Below are 23,192 nucleotides of genomic sequence, written 5' to 3'. Positions count from 1 at the left end.
CCCACTGTGGAGAAGGTATGAAGTACTAAAACCTTCAGTTAAAATCTTTTACTGAGGTGATTTAAAAAAAAAGTTTAGGTTTCAGAGGGAAGAAATATAATCAAAAGATGGAATATTGTCATTGTACTGTACATGACTATAAAGTATTGTATGGCTCCTGTGTTCAGTTAGGTCATTTTATAAAAGGAATGATATTCTCCTGGATATGGTGTTAAAGTTCATAAGGTGGGTTTATTTTTATCTGAAAAGAGAAGGCTTTGTGGTTATCTTATAGTCTTGTTTTTTCAATACTGATTGAAAAAATTGATATTATGCTTAGAAGTGATAAATGTAGGCATACTGATCAGAGCTGTTCGGTCAAGTCCAACAACAGGAATTGTCCTTATAATCCAGGGGTCGGCAACCTTTGGCACGCAGCTCGCCAGGGTAAACACCCTGGCGAGCCGAGCTGGTTTGTTTACCTGCCGCATCCGCAGGTTCGGCCGATCGTAGCTCCCACTGGCCGCGGTTTGCTGTCCCAGGCCAATGGGGGCAGCGGGAAGCAGCACAGGCCAAGGGATGTGCTGGCCGCCGCTTCCTGCCGCCCCCATTGGCCTGGGATGGCAAACCGCGGCCAGTGGGAGCCGCGATCGACCGAACCTGCAAACGCGGCAGGTAAACAAACCTGCCCGGCCTGCCAGGGTGTTTACCCTGGCGAGTGGCATGCCAAAGGTTGCCGATCCCTGTTATAATCAGTTGTAATACTAAATCCTTCTAATGTTTGAATGCTTTCATGGATGTAATCTGTAGGCAGCTGCTACACCCAAGAAACTATTTCAGACACAGGGAAACAGCTCACAGTAAGCATTCTCCAAAAGCTAAACGCTGATATACTGAGCTAAATTGGACTTATAACACTAAACACTATCTGGTGTTTAGATAAATTCCATGAATGTTACTGTACTAAGCCTGCAATTCAATGGGACCACCTAAGCCCCTATCCAGATCAGACCCTAAAACTCCAGCAGCACAAGGGCTCTGCTTCTGATGAAATTGAAAATATAAATAGGTGCCTGTCTCTGGTGACTGTCCAGGTGGAAAATAAAGATCCCATGGAACTTTGATGGGGAATAATACTGGTAAGCAGATCAATATTTCCTCTTGCAATAAAATAGACTGTACTGCTCAAATCTGAGAGCACAAACTGGCAGCCTTGTTTGCTATACAGTCACTGCACACTACTTGGTCTTCAGAATATGGTGTTTATTATTATTTATTTGACTGATGGTACCTCTCAAAATCTATTAGCCACTTTATAGACATATAGGAAAAACTAGTCCCTACCCAAAAGAGCTTATCTAGAGTTTAAAAGGCACATAAACATCAAAATCAGACTGTGATCAAACTGAATATTCTAGCCCTGTTTGAAACTGCACTGACCTTAACTAGTTTTTCTTTTGAAGCCTGTATTAATCTGTCTGAAACTCATTGCTCTAGGAATCATTTTTCTGTGTTGTTGCCTTTGAGAGTTACTTAGATCCTCTTTTGTTTCCTGTTGTTGCTTATCCTCTTACAAATCTGAACTACTGCACCACTGACACATATTTTGATCTGTGAAATATGCCCAAATCATTGTGCAACTCTACCATATTTGGTAAATACACAGCTATTGTGGCCATTGATATCTATCTATATATCCTTCTGTTTCAATAAGCACATGTTGCTAGAGATACATTTTACAAACATAACCTATATAGACCATGCTTGCAGTTGATATCCTCATAGAAGCTGGTTTGGTGACATCTTGTTTTCAAATGTCTTATAATGAATGCTTCGTAAGATGTGCACATCACTATCCAAAGATCAGAGGTTCTCTCGGAGTTAGAGTAATTAACCCCTTTCAACTAGAATGTGCGTGTGTGAAGAGAGGCCATACTGCAGCAGAAGCCCCTAAAGCAATTCTGTATGTCTCAGACAGAATTCCTCTGGGGGGTCTTGGGATATACACTCTGAAGTGGCAGCTATTGATGACTTTTAATTAGTGTCTAATTAAATATTAAGACACAGTAGAACAGGCATTAGGCCACAGCCTGAGAGAATGACTCTGTAGTCTAGTGGTTAGGGTACCCCCAAGGGAGACCCTGGATTTAGTCCCTCTGCTCTAATCACTTGTTCTTTCATTATTTATCCAGAGTGCAATAGCTTCAGCAGGGGAGATCAAGGGAGCCTCACATCACAATATCCCATACCTCACTGGTTCACACATGTGACTAAGATGTGGGAGACCCCTGGTCAAATCCTTTCTCTCTTTCTGATAGAGAGTGGGGAATTGAACCTGAGTCTCCCACATGCCAGGCAAGTGCTTCAACCACTGGGCTAAAAGTTATAGGGTGAGAACTACCTCCACTTCCTCCCACCACGCCCACAGATCTAGGATGGTCTCTGAGCATGTCTACCAGATGACGACCTGCATGAAATTTAGGCATCTTCCCCCAGTTCATGAATCGCTCTAGGGCTTAGGCAGGAGATAGGTGTCAGGACCCTGAGAGTGAAGCAGCAGTACACATACTCAGAGGCAGAAACAGGCTATGGGGGAACTTTTACCCTGAAAACTTAGGCATCAAGTAAGAGTAAGTGCCTACAGGCTTTGGTGAGAGCTTTGTTGATTGCAGTGGAGCCAAAATTGGCAGGTAGACTCCTAAATCTGGTGTTAGAAGGCCAAGTAACTTTGTGGATCTGGGCCTTAGTCCCTCAGTTCCCCATCTATAAACTAGTGATAATAGTACTTCTCTACCTCACCGGGTGCTGAGGATAAATTCATTAAAAGATTGTCAAGTGCACAGCTACTGTAGTATTGAGGGCCACATAAATGTCACTGATGTGAGACCTGGGGAGTGTAAGGAGTTCAGACAACTATACTGAAATGTGCCAGAAAGGCATAGACTATTGTGACAATAAGTGTAAATCAGGTTTCCTGGGGAGAGGTTCATGCAAATTCTATCATGCTGGTTATGCAAAAACCCAGCCTTTTGAAGCTATGCCCAGAGGCGAAGGCCATTGACTGGTGATTACCTGTTCCTGGAGACTGGAGATCAAAGACCCAAGCTGTATAAAGAAACAGCTGAATGGTCCAGTTGGTGTCTACTTCCTGATCTAAAAACCTGACATGAGTGAACTTGTAATCAAATGTGCCTGAAAGACAGTTCTGGGGTTTGAAAGACTGACACCTACAAGGGCCCTATGTTGGAGTTGGGGATGACCTCTGGTAAGGTTTTACCATGTGTGTAGGTTCTTTCATTGTTTTTACATGTTTTTCCTGTAATGTTTTTGCCCTAAGAATAAATGCAGTTTGCTTTGTGAAGGTTGGTTGTTAACTGGTGTACACTGTTATAGGCCCTGGAGAAAGAGTTATCCACCAGTGCTGGACCCTGGTCAGATCTGCTGGGAAATCGCAGTCAAATGCAGAGGCACCGCAAGCCTACACACCTGCCCCAAAAGAGATGACGGCTGGGAAGCCTGAAACTTTACATGGATTCCTCTAAAAAGAAGCAGAAATCCCCATCCCATACCAAGCCATTGGGAATTTCCCACTCCATAGCAGATCCATCTGGTACTGGGAAAGAGAGGACTGGGACTTCTTCACAGGGCAAAACAGCAGTATCCTACAGTATTGAGATTGCTTCTTTGGCACTGAAATCCACGTCGGGACCTCTAGACTTTACAAAAAAAGTATTAGAATGTGCAAAAAAGGAAAGAAGAAACTCTTAGTTAACTTATCAGCTGCAAATGAAACTAAAAAAGGCAGAATTGAAACACAGGAAAATATATGAAATCTCACTACATAGCTATAAAAATACCCCATAATGTTTTGCTAGAAAAAAAATATTGAACTAGAGAAAGAAAAAGGAAGGCCCTAATGACTACATCATGAAAACATTATAGTATTTAAAGATTCAGCAAGGCACAATAAAGCTAATCCCAGGATTAAAGGGAATAGAGAATTAAGGAAGGTTAAGCATTCAGCTAAAACATGTAAGAACAATTTTTTTTAAAAGTCCCTATTAAAAATATTATCCAGAGCATTGTAAAGTGAACAACCAGAATAACACCATTCAGAAAACTCTTAGCATGTCAGATTCATTTAAAAAAAATATTACTGAGCAAATATGAATTTCTCCACAGCTAGATTTAGACACATAGATGTTTATAAACTCTTATTATGTTCAGAATTTCACTAACTCTAAAATCTCTGCTATTTTCAGATGCATCTGAGGAACTATTAAAAGATGTACAATAAAAATTTCCAGTAACCAAATAGTTTATTCCTATTTAGACTAGCAAAAAAATTAAAACCAAACCTTGCACACAGTTCTGTTGCCTATTTATTCAAAATCAATTAAGCTGTATGCAGTGCCAGCACTCTGTAAGAATGCCATTGATTTCCTGTACTACCTGATATTAAAGGAGCGGTTGGGAACATAGTGCAAAAATAATTTCAAAGAAACATTGAGCCAAAATCACTGCAGATGTAAAAGAGCTCAACTCCATCAACCTCAGCTGAGCTGCATTTGCTTATGCCAGTAGTAAATTTGTTGCATTATCTTTATCTATTGAGGTTAACCCCACAAATACTGTTTGTTGTACCTCATTTAGTTAATAGGTTTGATTCACCCAGCAGGCACAAGACGATTCAGTTTGCACTCTTACTACCATGGTGCCAGCTGTACTGAGTTTCATCCTGGGGAGAAGGCGGGCAAGGATTTCACTGCTATCCTCTACCAGAAGAGGGCACCTTTAAACTTTGGTCACAGGAAGTGGCCCAGAAGCTGCATTAAATCAATCCATCTTCTGGGTGCTCTGGCCCCTCCCACTTTGTGGCATATGCTGTCCAGCTACCATCCCCCTCAGTAAAATTGGAGGGCACCAAGATCAGTGCCCTCACCCGGTGAGTCAGCTCATTTGGCACAGGAGGCTTTGCCCTTGACACTGGGACACCAGCATCCATGCACCTAAGTTCTCACTGCAGCCACTGTCAATGCCTTTCAAGGCACTCTCAGTGATCTAAGCTTTCCCATTGCCTTACTAGCATGCGTTGCCTGGTTGGGAACCAGGTGATGACCAAGGACACGATAGCTGCCAACTGCACACATTGCAGCCAGAAGATTCTTCTGATGCCAAATCAACCTTCACTGCAGAGGAGCAATGGGATTCCCCACAGGTTTTGAAGAAGTAGGCGACGTTGGCTGATTCTGTCTGGGAATTTACAGGGGCTCTTATTGAGATCCCTGGACAAGAGGCTGCTGAACTCTGTGCTCCCATTTTAGTCCAACTGGAGAAGTTGTGACAAATACCTCTCATCATTGCCCCTATCTCAAAGGCAGTTGAGGAGAACATATATATATTCTGAGGGCACTGCTCCCTATATCTTTCACACACGCCCCACATAGGAGCCTGGGAACAGAGGCAGCCATGACCAGAGGGAAGATCAGTCAAACCTGTAATACAGCACCACAGTTTCTTCACAACCTAGACTAGCTGCTGTATGAACCAAGGTATTTTCATTGACTCTGACTGCTAGGCCTCACTGCCCTGCAAACCAGGGTATCTCTATTGACTCTGGCTGCTAGGCCTCGCTGCTCTGTGAACCAGGGTATCTCTATGGACTCTGGGCACTAGGCCTCACTGCACTGTGAACCCTGGCTAACTGTATTGACTCTGGCCACTAGACTTCGCTGTCCTGCGAACCAGGGTATCTTCATTGACTCTGACTGCTAGGCCTCTCTGCCCTGCAAACCAGGGTAACTCTATGGACTCTGGCTGGTAGCCCTCACTGCCCTGCAGACCAGGGTATCTCTATTGACTCTGGTCACGAGGCCATGTTGCCCCTATCAAACAGGGGTCACCCTACTGACTCTGGCCGCTAGGCCTCGCTGTCCTGAGGACCAGAGCGACCCCATTGACTCAGGCCACTGGGTCTTACCATCCTGCAGATCAGAGCAATTATATAGACTCTGGCCACTAGGCCTTACAGCCCTGCAACTCAGGGCAACTCTATTGACTTTACCCCAAAGGTCTCACTACCTAGAGACAGAGGGCTGCTCGAAGGATGGGGTGCACTCACCCTGCACTGGACGGGGACCGTCCACCCCATCACACACCAATTGCCTCATTTTGAAACTAAATGGGATAAAATCTAGTACTTGTACAATAGGTAATAATCCTCCATTGTCAGCAGCTGGGCTGTAAGTGATCTAATAGATCTTTAGCATCCGTTAGCATAGATCTCAGGAATCTTTTTTCACTCTGTAGAGAATAGTGTCTTATGCAGAATACTGCTTAATGGTACAGTCTCACCAACCGAGGAGAGCTGTGACCTGCTGTGGTTTGCCCAAGACCAACATTCTAGTTTTTGGAGTCCTACTTATGGTGTTTAACTAGCAGTTCAGTATGTAAGGTAAGAGTCTCCAGCAGTAAACCCATATCAGCTGAACAAAGAGCTTTAGCTCATCACTAAAATGTTGGTGTAACAGGGGCAAATGATAATCCTAATTTATTATTTTTAATCATTCAAATGAAATTGATAATAAATATATAAAAATGACTAAACACACAGAAATTGGCAGGGTTCGGGGGACATTCCCATGACCACTCAGCAGGGCCGGCTCCAGGCACCAGCAAACCAAGCAGGTGCTTGGGTCGGCACATTTCAGGGGTGGCATTCCAGCGAGCCTCTTTTTTTTTTTTTTTTTTTTTTTTTGGCGCTTGGGCGGCAAAAGCCTAGAGCCGGCCCTGGCAGCAGCAGCGCGTCCTGCACCGGGGGTGCCCTGGGGCCGCTGCGGTTCACGTCGGGGAGGAGCGCCTGCACCTTATGGCCGGGTGGGCTCCAAGCGCGGGACACTCGGGCTGGGGGCCGCCCTTTGGGGCACACGGAGCCGCCTGCAGGTGCCGCAGGGCGGCCGTCCCCCTAGCGCCGCAGCCGGGGCTGGGCAAAGTGGCCAGATCTGCCCAGGGACTGCGGCAGGGCGGCCAGGAGCAGCAGCAGGAGCGGAGCCATAGAGGGCGGGGCGCTGCCATGTAGGGCCCGCGTCCTGCTCTCCGGGGCTCGGCTCCCTCTGGGGCTGCCCTGCCCCGGCTCCTCAGCCCCCTGCCGGGGCGGTCCCCCGGCTCTGTCCTCCCCGGTCCCGGCCGGTCCTGGAGGCGGGAGCCCTGGCTGGAGGGACCCTGGGCTGAGGCACCGCCTGGGAGCCCCGCTGCTTACCCCGATCCTGCCAGCGCTGGACCAGCTGGAGGCTAGGGGGGAGCGGGCGGAGTCAGCGCTGGTGGGGGGAAGCCCAGCGCTGGGGCAGCAGGCGGTGTGGGTGGGGTGGGGTGGGGGGGGAGAGCCCAGCGCTGGGGCGGCAGGGGGTGCGGGTGGGGAGCGGGGGAGAGCCCAGAGTTGGGGCGGCAGGGGGTGCGGGTGGGGGGGGGAGATCCCAGAGTTGGGGTGGCAGGGGGTGCAGGTGAGGTGGGGGGGGAGAGCCCAGTGCTGGGGCGGCAGGCGGTGCGGGTGGGGGTGAGAGCCCAGGGCTGGGGTGGGGGGGCAGCCAAAAAATTTTTTGCTTGGGGCGGCAAAAAACCTAGAGCTGTCCCTGCCACTCAGCATAACTTCCATATGCCAATCTCACAAACACAGCAGGCATAAGAGTGGGGTTTAAACACACATCACAGATAAAATAAAAAATGAAAGTACATTTGGATAGCGTGTTAAATCAGAGCTCTGCAGTCTTGTGTACTTTGAACATATTGATGTGACTTATGGTCTGGCTGTCAACCCATATTTACTTCTCTGAAGATCTTAGTTTTAAAGTTCTATTTTTTTTAATAAAGAAAAGAGATGAAATATACAGTGCTTGTAAAAAATCTGTTTAAATTGTGACTCAGATCTACAAAAGCATAGAAATTCAAAGCCAAGCCTGGTACCCTAACTTGAACTCATACTATTGTCCCTAGGGTTTGTAGGAATGATGGTGAGGAGTTGTCAGGGCATGATGTTACAAATAATTTCTGCAATGACCACAACAGGATAAATGCCTGACCACAACAGGATAAACACAAATAGACAAACTAGGCGGATGGGGCATTTATAATCCTCACCCAAAAAACTTCAGATTGCATGAAAATGAAATTTGGACTGTAAAACTACCATCTGGAAAATAACATAGCAGAAACAGTGAATTACAGTGCTAAGTGAAGCTGAAAAGATCAAATAAACTAAAGCCTGTTAGGGAGGATGTTGTGTGCTATAAGTCACACCAATCTGTGCATGTGTGTTATGACTGTCAATAGCCACACCAAAAATAATTTCAGTGATGGAAATAAATATTAAATATTTACCATCTGGCATACAGTGAAATCACTGAATTATATCCTTCCTGTATATATAATAGTAAATTAATAGGCCAAGGCTCCTAGTGAAAGAAAGAAAGAAAGATCACTTGACAATTGGAAATCAGTGACAACAGCAAGGTAAAAATCAAAGGTAGGAAGATGTATGGAGATGACTCATTTAAAACAGACAGACACTGCAAACAGATCTATGGACAAAATAAATATCTTAAACTGTACATCAGAAATAGACTGGCAAGAGATATGCAATGTTTTCCTAATTCTATAACATTTTTAGAAAGAAATACTCTATTTTAAAAAAAGGAAAGATAACAATGAAAAACTGGACTTGTCAGTCAAGATTTTCAAAAACAGGATCCTAAACTGAGAATCCTAATTTCCTATTTAGGAACCTGCCAGATTTTCAAAACTGCTGAGCACCTAACAGCTCCCAAGTGAGCTCAGTTGTGCAACAGTGAAAACCTGGCATTAAGGTACTTGGGAGTCAATGAGCACTATTGGATGAGAAGCATTCTTAAAAATCAGGCAAGTGCCTAAAGCTAAGCATGTGCTTCAGAGGTCTCCTAAATCAATGCCTAGAATAGTGATTCCTTTAGACAGTTAGTTTGTAACATGCACATGCTTTTGGGATGGATAAAATATATTTTCCCCATGCCATCTTCACAGATTGTCATAGCATGCAGACATGATTAAAACACATATGATAGAATCAGAGAAATGTAGGGCGTGAAGGGACCTGAAGAGGTCACCTGGGCCAGCCCCCTATGCTAAGTAAATATACCTAACCCCCCACAATGGGTGTTTGTCTAATCTGTTCTTAAAAACCTCCAATGACAGGGATTCCACAACTGCCTTAGGTAAACCTGTTCCAGTGCTTAACTAATCCTTATAGTCAGAAGTTTTTCCCCCAATATCTCAACTTAATCTCTCTTGCTGCAAACAAAACAGATTACTTCTTGCCCTACTCTTGGTTGACATGGAGAGCAATTAATCACCATCTTCTTTATAACAACTTTTATATATTTGAGCATTGTTATCAGATCCCCCTCAGTCTTGTCTTCTCTGGACTAAACATGTCCAATTCTTTCAACCTTTCCCCATAGGTCATGTTTTTCAAACTTCTTATCACTTTTGTTGCTCTTCTCTGGACAATCCCCAATTTGTCCATATCTTTCTTAAAGTGGGGTGTCTAAAACTGGACACAGTACTCCTGCTGATTCCCTACCAGTGCCAAGTAGAGCAGAACAGAACAATTACCTCCCATCTATTACATATGACATTCCTCTTATTACGTCCCAGAATGATGTCTTTTTCACAACAGCACCATATTGTTGACTCAGTTTCAATTTATGACCCACTGTAAGCCCCCGACCCTTTTAGCTGTACTGCCACCTAGCTAGTTATTCCCCATTTTGTGCATTTGCTTTTTCCTTCCTAAGTGACGTACTTTGCCCTTGTCTTCATTGAATTTTGTTGTGTGTATTTCAAATACGTTCTCCAATTTATTAAGATCATTTTGGATTATAATGTTGTCCTCCTAAATGCTTGCAACCCCTCCCAGCTTGGTATCATCCACAAATTTCATAAGCATATTCTTCACTCCATCATTCCAATTGTTAATGAAATTTTGAATAGTACTAGACCAGGTCAGACCCCTTTGGGACCCCGCTTGATATGTAATCCCACTTTGATAGCTAACTATTGATAGCTACTATTTGAGTAAGTCTTTCAATCAGTTGCGTAACTACCTTATAGTAATATCATCTAGACCATATTTCTCTACTTTGCTTATGAGAATGTCATATGGAACTGTGTCAAAAGCCTTATTAAAGTTCAGATATATAACATCTACTCATCCCCTTAGCCATTAGAATGGTTACCCTATCAAAGAAGGAAATCAGATTGATTTGTCATAACTTGTTTGGCTATTACTTGAAATGTTGTTGTCCTTGATTGTTTAATAAATTGTTCCAGTATCTCTCCAGGTATCAAAGTTAGGCTGACAGGTCTATAATTCCCTGAGTCCTCCTTTTTCTCCTTTTTGAAGACAGGTACTTTGTTTGCCCTTCTCCAGTCCTCTGGACTTCACCCAATCTCTATGAGTTCTCAAATATAAATTGCTGTTGGTCCAGAAATTGCTTCAGCTAGTTCCTTAAGTACTCAAGGGTGAATTTCATCAGGCCATACCAACGTGAATACATCTGACTTATGTATGGAAGGGTGAAGTAAGCACCAGGAGCAGATGTCATAGTCAGAGGTCAACTGACTGTAGTTGGAGTGTGTTTAAAATTGTGTGCAATGGCTATCGTGGTAGTGAAGGATTTTTTCTCTTCCAAATCGTGTCTGCAAAATCTTTCCCAGCTGCACTGCTCTGTGGGGCAGAAATCTTGGAGAAGATCCAAGTTGCCAATACCTATCAGCAGAGTTGACTCTACTTCTCACTATGACTTAAGTTTTTCAGTGTAAAGGTTTCTTGAATTAGCAGTAAATTGGTTGTTTGGAAGGGACAGATACCAGCTCTGGTTGAATTCTGATCAGATTTATTAAGAGGTTTTGAAGGTCCAGGCAGGAGCTTCAGATTGCTACTTGTCAGGTGGAACCAAGCTCCCCCATTGGTAAAATTAAGCAGAAAGGCATTGTGTCCACTGTAGGCAAACAGAATTAAAATTTCCTTAAGGGGCAGCAAGGTGCCAGCCTCCCACAAACAAGCAGTCAATCAACTTTTGCTCACCTAACTCTCTATACATTGACGACCTTGCAATCACTTCTAACTTTCCCTTCCTGGGTAAGATTATGTAGAAAGTGGTAACAAGGCAACTTTGTAGTTTTCTGGAATCCTCTGATTTCTCTGATCTGTTTGATCTGTCAGTCTGTTTTTAGGTGTAGGCAGGGCCGGTGCTTCCATTTAGGCGACCTAGGCGGTCGACTAGGGCACCAGGATTTGGGGGGCGGCATTTTGCCACCCTCGGCGGCAATTTGGCGGCGGGGGGGTCCTTCCGCGCTCCGGGTCTTCGGCGGCAATTCTGCGGCGGGTCCTTCACTCACTCCGGGACCCGCCACCAAAGTGCCCCGAAGACCGGGAGCACAGAAGGACCCCCGCCTAGGGCGCCAAAAACCCTGGCGCCGCTCCTGGGTGTAGGTACTGTAAAAAGACTGTGTTGGCCTTAATGGTACCTGACCTCCCGCTAGCAGTTCACAAGGATCAGATATCCATGCTGGCTACTGCTGCTATACTAAAGTCCAGGAGGGGTCAAGTCCAGCAAGTCATTGAGGGAAGGTTGCCCTCAGTTGAGAGGGGACCATAGACTCTGCCAGTTCTTTAAAGTGGTTCCCTCTGCTGTTCGTTGATGTGACTCTCTGTTGTTCTGCATGGCTCTGAGTCGGCAGCTTTTCTCCATGTTCCTATTTCTCCCAGAAAGTGAGACACCAGGGAAAATGAACTGTATGTTCATGGCAGAGCTGTAGGAACTAGTACCTTCTATCATCTCATGATCCCTCCTAGAGGCTTCACATAGATTTTGCATATGAAGAGTGAAAGGACTCAGTCCTGCAGGGCTCCACAGATTAGGGTCCTTGGAAAGAAAAGCAACTGTTCATCACCCTTCTTTGAATGAATGCACTCTGTCTACCTCAGCCAGGTCCTGCACTCAAGCTAGTAGGACTTTGTACACCTCCCTTTTGAAAGTCACTGACACTGATAGATTTAATAGTATTAGCATGGATATTTGCCATGAACATACTGTAATAAGTAAAGAGTCTGAATAAAAGCATTATTTTAAACGTGATGTTATAAAAATTGATGATTTGATGGAATTACTATGGATTGGTTTAAAAGTAGTTTTCCCCACCACCCCTTTTTAAATAGGTGCTAAGCATCACCTAAATGCCAATCTGGCATTTAAAAGAAAATAAACCATTGAAGGGATCAGTCTGGGAGCCACTGTCTGCAAAGATCTCCCAATGAAGTATATAAAGGCTTCATACACAATGTGGCTACATAGCTAAGCCTTAAATGTTTTGAAGTGACGGTGGGTAACCTTGTGTATTCTTTTTTTTTTTTATCTGTACCTCTTAGAACTAGGCTATCTCAATTAGAGGAAGGGGAGATTATTTACTTTTAAAAGTTGTCCCCAGTTCTCAGATGAATTGAGTTAAGCTCGTGATTCAGAATTAGAGGGCACAATATCTGTGTAGGGAACATATGAATGACTCTCCTTCCTGTGACCTTTTTAGAGGTGTCTGTACTTGGTTTTGCTTTCTAGAATGTCCCATTTTTATGAGATCACATATTGAAACTTTAGTGTCCATATCACATTTCTTATATGGTCAGAGTTAATGGGCCACCTCCTTCTCAGCTGGTGGAAATCAGTGTAGCTCCATTGATTTCAATGGACTTACACCAACTGTGGACCTGGCTCAATGTATTCATGGAAGCCTTCACTTGGGTGGGTTTCAATCACAACCTTAGTACCTTAGTAACATTTTTACTGAATTATGTTTAAAATTCGCTAGTAGAGGAAAAGAAGCAATAGTAATTCTGAGTTCATCCTCAGCACATTTTCAGATTCTGAACCTAATGGGATAGACTAAGGTAATCCCTGAAGGAGGAGCTTTGAGCCCTTTGATAAAAGAGGTAGCATAAGACAATCACTTATGCACACAATGTTAGAGGGGCCCTCATCAGCATCACTTAGGAAGGGAGATTCTGCCCACTCTTCCACGCTGAATTCTGCAAAACTTGTTTGACACTTGGCTACATGTCTGTAGTTTATGCTGAGGGTAGAACTGGGGCTTACTCCAAGCTAAAGACAATTCTATAAGGAAACAGGTTATCATGTGTTTATGCATGTGGTTCTCAAACTGTCTGCAAGAGAAAATTAATTTTGCAAGCAACCTGATAACATCTCCTGATGATAAGATTACTGAGCAAACTTGTATGGTATTTACAAACAGGTGGAAGTAATAACAAAAATGCCTACACACTGTCTGTGCACCACAAGAAAAAAGAGTTCAGGCTGTCAAACAAGCAAGGCCAAATTAACAGGGCAGTGTGCCATATAGATAAAAGCATTTGGCATGGGGACCTCTTTTATATTTCACTTTTAAGTTCATCTACATCAACCTCCACCCGTAAGACCAAGCTTCAGAAATGTAAGAACCCCTGCAGTGATTAGTAATAGAAGCGTTGAGCTCTTTACCTTCTGTCCCTTTCTGCTTTGACCCTGTACCATTTCCTCTGTATTCAATGCACTAAGAACCACATTACAAAAGGTTCTATGTAAAAACATTTTATTATAATAGTGAAATGAACAATTCACACACATCAACATTCTCAGCTGGTATAAATGGGCACTGACCTCAATGGAGCTATTTATTTACACTGGCAGAGAATCTGGCCTACTGTTTTCAAGATAAGACTAATTCTAGGAATATCGGGCAATGTATCTTTTCCTTTTCTTTATGAAGCTGGTATATAAAAGGAATTGAGTCTTTCTATAAAGCTGATACTTAAGATAGCTGTGTTTAGTTCGTGTTCTGCAATGGCAATAGATAGACCTGAAAATGGATCTAATTCTCTACTCTCTTTCACCAATATAAGTTAACTAACTCCTTTGAAGTCAATGGAGTTAAACCAGATCCAGTCCTTCTGGACTAAGACTAAAGACAGGTAAATCCTGATGAGTTTTGCAAGCTGTGGCATGATACTGTGTAGATATGGCAAAAGAGGGATCCAGTTGTCTGCAACTGAGACTGATCCAGACAGTTCACTCATTATGAAGTTATGATCGTGTGAACATTGTGTTAATATACAAGGGGTTGCATTTGGAGGAAGTGTTCTCTTTTGTATGTCCATTGTTTTACTAACCATTTATTCATATAGGCCTGACCATCCAAAAAGAATGATTTAGTCAAATATAAGGCGTTTTGAATAAATGGAGTGTGACTATGTTGGGGGACAAAAACATGCTTTTGTTAAACTGGAGTATTATTAAATAGCTTTGACCTGTATTTTGAATATTGTACTTTTATAGCTCACCAAAATCATGTGAGTAATTGTAGCGGGGGGGGGGTCACCCGCTCCTGCCCGGAAGGGCTTAAAACAGCTCTGGCAGAGGGCTGGGGCAAAGGGAAAAGCTACTAGGCTGATTGGGGAAGTAGTTGCAGCTGGGCCATGCCCCAATCAGGCCACAGCTGGCCTGCATAAAAAGGCTGTGAGCCAGAGGCCACACAGTCTCTCTCTGCCTTCAGAGAGAGAAGGGCCTGGCTGCTGGGAAGCTCAGGGCACTTAGAGTGAGGCAGGGCTGGGGAGCTCCAGGCTGGCAACTCGCCAGGCTGCAGGGCCTTGTCCAAGCCTCCAGAGAGGCTCTGGGTTCCAGAGAGGGGCAGCAGGTCCAAACCCAACCTTGCCTATGATGAGTGGCTTATACTGCAGTCTGCCCCAGGGAGCGGGGGCTAATTGGTGACTGGCAGTAGCCTACAACTGAGGCAAGGTGGGGACAGGGGGTGGGGGTTCCCTGGGGAGGGGAGACCCTGAGACTGAGGGGTGTACTGCCAGGGGGCAGCACCCCAGACAACAGGGCACCTGGTCCGGGAGGGACATGGGGGCCAAACAGTGGCAAGGCGGATCACCAGCTTGCAGGGGGTGCTCCAGGACACTGGAAGAGCTAATTCCTGAGATGACCAGCAGGAGGCACCGCAGGGGCGAGTCCGCTCCTCTACAGTAATCCGTTTCAAACAGAATATATTCGAAAGAGATTGAATTTGCTCACAAATCTTGATTTCACTAATAGCAAACAATAGTCTCCGGCAACATCAGAAGCCCACAGTGTATAAATTGGGATTTTTGCCAAGGGGAAACTGTGGTTCTTTTCATCCCTTTCATCCCAAGCAGGATTTTCAGGAAGGCTTTTAATGAGCTACTCAACTGTCATAACCACAAGAATACCTTGGCAACCACAGTGTGTCAGGCACTATTCTGGTCCTCATTCAAACCCTCCTAAGGACTTATGTCTGTCATGAGGCCCACTAACACAAAACAGAATGAAAAACATAATGGTAGTAGCTCCCTCCTCAGGTTAGCTAAGTGAGTCTCATCTTAATTGCTGGTAAACTCTTTCAGGCAAGGATTTGCTTGATATCTGTAAAAACAACGAGGAGTCCTTGTGGCACCTTAGAGACTAACAAATTTATTTGGGCATAAGCTTTCATGGGCTATAACCCACTTCATCAGATGCATGGAGTGCCCCACGCAAGCTTATGCCCAAATACATTTGTTAGTCTCTAAGGTGCCACAAGGACTCTTCGTTGTTTTTACTGATACACACTAACACGGCTACTCCTCTGAAACTTGATATCTGTGTCTGCTATAGCAATGAGCACTCTGTCAGCACTTTCAAAATGAATTATAATGAGTAATAATCTTGATGACTAGGGGAGTAGCTAGTCTCTCTTTAGTTACCACAGGCAAGAAGCATTCCCTATTTCCCTTCCACTCTATCCTCCTCTTTTACAAGAAATATGAAGAATATTTGTAAGGGTGCCTGCTGCCACATCATAAACTCTCTACAAGCCTTACTACAAGATGTTAGGAATTTTGTGATCATGGTCTGCTGCTCAGATGCTTTCTGCAGCACTACCTACTATCATGGTCTGCTTCCCCATGTGGCTGGCCATCTGCTCCTGCCTATGCTCCAAAGATGAGGTCACAGAACTCTGAAAATATAAAACCGTGACAGTATGAGTTTTGCCAGTATGCAAGGCTGCTTGTAACTTGGAGATGGGGAGTATGGAAGTGTTTAGGTACCTGGTTTATGTGAGGGCAGAGGGAACCAGGCAATAAGAATATAGAGAGAGGCTAGGGCATATTTCTCAGTGGATCAGGTTGGGCTCCTCATTCTGAGGAGGTGGTGCTGCGTTGGGGCTTTTTTCATGGCAGGGGGAAGACAGGGAGTATGGCACCTGAGGGTTGGTCATTGGAGCTTTTGTCATAGGAAAGAGTAATCTGGAGGGTTTGGCAGTTTTGGTTGGTCAGGACTTTGGTTACTGAAAGAGAGGCTATGGCCCCTGAAAAGGCAAGTTGAGCTGCTTTTCATAAGGGTAGCCAGAGAGTTTGACAGAAGAGGTGTTGAAGTGAAGCTCTTACCAGGATTGGGCCTGCTTCTTAACTGGGAAAAGGAGTGAGCTATTTGCCCTCCTCTAGTCCCATTCTCCTGTATGTCAGGTCAAACAATAAGGTCTATGAGGAAATTATATGACAAAAGCAATTAGGCCAGTAGGAGCCTTGGCATCAGCCTATGCGATGGCATATGGGGAGAAAACAAAAATGGGAGAAGCTTTGAAGGCCAAAGCAATCAGAAACTTTAAAAGCTGATAGTAATTTTCATGCTGTCACACCAGGACAGCATATCTGCTCTGTATCATTTGGTTTCATTGAAATAAAATGCCAAGTCTTTGGCCCATCCTTTTTTTTTTTTTTAGTACAAGAGCAGGAAATGATTTTTTATTCATGCTGCTCTTTAGTGAAGTGGGTTTAATAAAGGAGGTGCCAGAAGGGGTTATATGATAGGTTTTTAAACAAACAGAGTGAAGTGTGGCTTAACCTCAACAGCCGTCTGTTATGTTTATGTATGACAACATAATAGATAATTACAGCCAGTACCTTACCCATCTCTCCAGAGCTGTACACATTGGATTTAATTTTGATTAAACAGCATACTTTGGAGGAAAAGTCATTGTCTATGTTTTTCAATGGAATCACATTTTTTTAATTCGAGCTCTATTGGAAATTCTGTCTGTTTAAGGTTAGCTAAGGTAAAGGAAGCGTCATTAAAACTTCATTTGCCCCTTATTTAGTTCATTGTAATGTAGTACGTGTGCATGGGCAGTGATGGTAAATGAATAAAAGGTGCAGGGGGGCAGTGATGTTAGGAGTAGAAGGTGAACAACAGTGACATGAGTGGCAGAATCAGGAGAAAGCTAAAATTGCCTAGCAACATAAGAAAAAAGTATGCCTGGCAACAGAAAGAAAGGACCTAAGAGTAAGGGGAGGGTTTGACAGAAGAGAGAAACATTTACAACACACAGAGCCTTGGAAGTGAGGAGGAACATGCACCACAGTCTATGAGCCATGAAAAGAAAGCACCAGGGCCAAATACTGTCTTTCAGTGATTGGCCCCAATGTAGATACAGTCTTGCTAGGAACTGGCAGACAGTACTGTATAACATGGATTATTTTCACTAATTGTATTTTATTTAACTTTAAGCATAGCTAGACAAAACAGTATATTGTAACAAATCCACCGTCAGCTTTGTCACTATGATGCTTTTGGAACTGCATAATGGAGACTGAATTCAAATCTTCCTGCTCCAAAAATACAAGCTGCTAGCACTTGAAGTAAAGTGCTCCGTGATCTGTTATTTATTAACTTATTTATTTATATAACAAAATGTGTGGAGCTCCTGGATACTGTTAACCTATTCTGGGCTCTAGGCAACTGACAATTTTAATTTTAAAGAATATGGCTATGTAAACAACGTAGTCTGACACATAGGTCACCAGTGCTGATACTACCATAGAGGGCAGTGGTGACACATACACATTAACCTGTTCATTACACTATCTAGTACAAACAAAAATCCAGTACATTACATTAAAACCAGAAGGGGTGGAAATCAAGAAATACACAGTTATGAGCCTAGAAGAGGGAGAGGAGTTTAATATGGGATAGCCTTATGTAATTTACACTGGCATATTTAAGACTCCTACAAAAGGACTGCATTAGCCTCTTCAAACGTGCAGTAGAACACATACATAATTTCTCAGGTCTTACGTGTTTTTCAGAGGAGTCATTCTCCATCATGAAAAAAACAATTAAGCAAAGCAGGTAACCATGTAGCTGATTTTATATAATATATATATTATGGAACCACTGATTGCAGTTCCATCGTTAAGAGTGACATGAGTTTTATATTAAAAGCAGGGATCCAACCACTTTATGTCAGAAAAATACAGAATATCCTTTCCAAAATTACTGCATTTACTCTGACTACAGAATTAATTTTCTGAGAATTTACAAGTAAATGAATCAACTAGTTTGTTAAAATTCATTTAAAAATGGATAAGAAAATTAGCCCCTGGTGTCAAACTTTTGTTTCCCCTGAGTGTTCTTAATAATGTAAGAACTCAGGCACTTCATCTTCCCACATAGTTAAAACTTGCAGAAATCTTGGGTATAGGCTACTTTTGAAGAACTTCTTTAGGACTAATGATCTTTTCCCATTAGTCTTCCTAATTGGAAGATTCTTCTTCAGCAAGATGAATAATGTTCTATTACATATAGAACTGCCTGTGAGGGGTATTCCCATGTACAACCTGGAACTGGGGTACTGCTGAACCCGCTGTCTTAGCAATCAAGGTTCCTTCTCACACTGTAATGTTGTGACAAGCTGCAAAGCCCTCCAAACATCCACAGGGAGGGGCCAGACCCACCTGTGTTCATGAATGCTCTGGCCAGCCACTGCATGAACTAACAATAGAAAGACTACAGCCAGTTTTCCCCCAGGTCCCTAGCCTTGCACCCCTGAACAATATCATCTTACCCTGGTCAAAAGCCTGACCCATGTAAGTTTATTTTCCAGTCCGCCTCTCCCTCAATGTGGAGGTATATGTATAATGCCGATGTTGCTGGCCCAGAGGGCCCCGAGGGGGGCAACAGGGTTCGTTGCCCGGTGTGCGCCGCACCAATAGACACACCAGGGTGGAGAAGCAAACCAAGTTTATTCAAGAGCTCTGAATAGGCACTAGGAGACCAGCATGTCTCAAATCAAGCGCAGCACATACAAGCAAGTTTTCCCTTTTATATTCCAAGCTGTTTCTGTGTAAGCTTTGTCTGTTTCTCCCCCACTACCCCTCCCGTCCTGAGCAATTACAGCAGGTACACATTGTGGCTTGTTAGAAAAGTTTCCCGTTCGCCTGCTTATCTTTGGCCTTGCAAGGCCTGTGCGCACGCAGTCTTCTGCCCCTTCTTTCTCCCCCGTCTTATCACTACGTTTGCTAGTGTGAGCGAAACTGCAGCTGTCTGCTAAAAAAAAAGCTGACCATTACATTTCTGCTTCAGCATAGGCTGTTAGCATGGGAGTAGGTTAAAGTTCACAAGATGGAGTTACTGTGGCTCACTTAGACCCAGAGCAGGGGAGTTTCATCGGCACTTATGGCCTTCCATCCCCCCGAGTTACCTGGTACTATGCCTAGTGACACCAACAATCCTTCCTTTGAGAACATTCAACAAACCTTTGACAGAGTTTTCTCATACTCTAAAGACAAAATGTGATTAAGCTCCATGCAATTGGTATCATCAATGAGAGAGTATAACGGAACTTCTGGGGAATGGGAGGTACAAATCTTACGTATGAGCACTTTACAGCAAGCGAGCAAAAGGAAAAGGACAAAACATATCACAACACCTGTGAGCAAGATGTGAACAATGCCTCCCCCTAGTCCCCTTAGACCAGGTAACCAACCCCAAAGGGAATCAAAAATAGTGGGTTCCCCTTCCTGGGCCTTCCACTGGTTCAAGGCCTGTTCGGCTGACAAGATATGCTTGTTAATGTCCTGTGAAAACTCTGGGACATAGGTACAACATTCTTCTCCAATAAGGGCACAGACCTCGCCCCGTGAGGCTAACACATAATCTAGGGCCTGGCGGTTTTGTAGAGCCAGCAATCAAAGCTGGTACAGCTCAGAGCTTATGCTTTTTTCTATGGCCAGGGTATCATTGGCAAACTGGGTGAGAAATTTAGACAGTCTCCTGTAGAGTTGGGCTAGCCGTTCCACCCCATAAGTAGGGAGGAATATCATCCCAAACCTGTCTCCTTCTCCGATGGGTTCAATGGTAGCTCTCAAGGACCGATAGTACCTAGGGCGACCTGAGGGAGCCTGGGTTAGAACACGGAGGGGAGGAGCGAGATAGCCTTTGTAACAGCTACCATGCCAACCATGAGGAAGCCATTTATAGGCACTATTACCACAAACCCAGAATGCTTCACCATAACTAGCCTTTCCATTGTTACCTTGTAGGTCCCGTAGGGTGGCTTGTGGGGAAAGGGCAAAGAATGCAGCGCTGGTTTGCCAACCGGTGGCATTTAGTAAAGGAACAGTGAGACTTATACCAGGACCAATATAAAATCTACATGTACTAATGCCTGCAAACCAGGTATGATTACTTGTACTGGCTTGCTGATAACATATGAGACCAGTGGGTGGAGAGCGTAAACGAATGGGCTGGGGCTTAAGAGTGCTACTATAGTGGGAATTCCAAGAGCCATTGTGTAGGCCATAAGGAGCTTCCGCAGTACAGTTAGATCGCAAACTTAAATTGTCAGAGGTGCTGCTGCTGGTAACCATCCACCTTTGACAATAGTCTGACCAATTTTGGGGAACTACTCTCCAGGGCAATCCAGCCGAATGGTGGGGAGTCTGGGCACATATCCAACAGTGGGAGAGATTGAACTCACGGGCAAAGGCAATTTTTAGGGCCTTATAGGTATTGGTAGCCATATCTGCAGGGATGGCTCCCCATCCTGCAAGCGATGTGGGTGAAACAGTAGGTAACAGAAGGATTACTTCTGTGACAAAAAGGAATGTTGTGAGAGACCCTAAACCTGAATCCATATTGTAATTACAACAACCCAAATCCCCAGAAGATAAGAATTATTGACACCAAACAAATCAAAAAAATAAAAGGACCAGGACCATAGGCTAGGTTGGCCTACTGTGAATAGATAGAACCAATGCTTAGGGTTCTCGCGGGGAGTGTGCTGTGGCTGTTCAGAGAGATCACCAGGCATTCCCAGTGACCCTTACTGTCTTTTGAATAACAGCTTAAGTCCCAAATCATCGCTGGCAGTCTTCTCTGCAGGCTGGACAGTCCCCTGTTCAGGACTGGGTACTGCTTTCAGTCGAGAGTGATGAATCCAGTTCTTCTGTCCTTCGACCTTTGCTGCCGTGTGGGAGACAAGCAGGACGGTGTGGGGTCCCTTCCACTTCTCTTGGAGAGGTTCATCCTTCCAGGTCCGAACGAGAATGGAGTCACCAGGTTGCAGGGAGTGGACAGGGGCATCCAGCAGAAGAGGCTGTGAATCTTTGGTGTATCTGTGAAGAGAAGAAAGAACAGCAGACAGAGAGCACATGTAACCACACCCCATTTCCCACTCTCCTGCCAGAACCGGTGTACCATTCAGAGGCCGTGCCCTTCCAAACATAATCTCAAAGGGACTAAGCCCTAACCTGCCCTTGGGGAGAGCACGAATGCGGAGTAACACAAGGGGCAAAGCATCAGGCCACCTAAGAGACGCCTCCTGACAGACCTTTGAGAGGTGTCGCTTGAGTGTCTGATTTGTGCGTTCCACTACTCCACTGGCTTGTGGTCGCCATGGTGTGTGGAGCTTCCAGGGGATTTGCAAGGCACTTGATATCTTTTGAACAACTTGAGATGTGAAGTGTGTTCCGTTATCAGATTCCATCCACTGGGGGAGTCCGAAGCGAGGAATGATCTCCTTGACAAACTTAAGAGCCACTGTTTTGGCAGTGTTGTTACGACATGGGAAGGCTTCAGGCCATCCACTGAATCGATCCACCAGGACGACGAGGAACCTGTACCCTTGGGTCCTGGGAAACTCAGTAAAGTCTATATGCCACACCAATCCTGGGCCTGGGGTAGGTTCCAGAGTGGCTGGCAACACTGCTACTCCTGGTTGAGGGTTGTTCTTTTGGCAGATTAAACATTCAGCTTGTACCTGTGATGCTAGGGGTTTAAGTCCAGAGGTTAGAAAATATTTATTCATAAGCTGGGTAAGAGCCTCTCTGCCTGCGTGTGTGGTTTGATGCAGTTTTTGCAACACTGGTCGAATCAGGCCCTTGGGCAGGAGGATTTTTCCCTCTGTGGAATAAAGCCATCCCTCCTTTTCCTGGAGACCGAGCCTGTCAGCCAGGTTTCTGTCATCATGGGAGTACTGAGGAGCTGCAAGCTCACCTACTGATGGGATGAGGGCATGTATTTGGGCATTCTCCTCTGTTGGTGATTTCAGGGTAGCAGCGCGCTTGGCTTCCCTGTCTGCTCTGGCATTGCCCTTGGTTACATCTTGATCTTCCTTTTGATGGGCTTTGCAATGCACCACTGCTACTGCTGAGGGGAGTTATACTGCTTCTAACAGCCGGAGAATTTGAGACCCATGCTTAACCGGAGAACCTTGGGCTGTTAGCATCCCTCTTTGCTTCCACAGACCTGCGTGAGCATGCAATACCCCAAAAGCATACTTTGAATCAGTAAAGATATTAACACGTTTATCTTTTGCCAGCTCGAGTGCACGAGTCAGGGCCACTAGTTCAGCAAGTTGGGCAGATGTCCCAGCAGGTAAACTCTCAGCTTCCACGGTATCATGAAGTGTCACAACAGCATAACCCGCCCTCCTTTGCCCATCCACAACAGCACTACTGCCATCAGTATACCATTCCAAGTCAGCATTTGGGAGTGGTTGATCTTTTAAATCTGGGCGGCTAGAATATTGTGCATCTATGATTTCCAGACAGTCATGTTCCTGCTTTTCTGTCTCTGGTAGCAGGGTAGCTGGATTAAGGGAGGGACAGGTTTGCAGGGTAACTTCAGGATTCTCTAACAGTTTTGCCTGGTACCGAGCAACCCGAGCCTGTGTGAGCCAAAGACCACCCTTAGTATCCAGCAGGGCTTGGACCATATGGGGAATATACACTTGCACAGTTCCTCCCAGTGTCAGTTTTTCAGCTTCCCCAAGCACTAGGGCAGTGGCTGCGA

The sequence above is a fragment of the Emys orbicularis genome, chromosome 1 (assembly GCF_028017835.1).
Source record: "Emys orbicularis isolate rEmyOrb1 chromosome 1, rEmyOrb1.hap1, whole genome shotgun sequence".
NCBI classification, from domain to species: Eukaryota; Metazoa; Chordata; order Testudines; family Emydidae; genus Emys; species Emys orbicularis.
The sequence above is the reverse complement of the archived record's forward strand: the minus strand, read 5'-3'. Positions refer to the sequence as shown.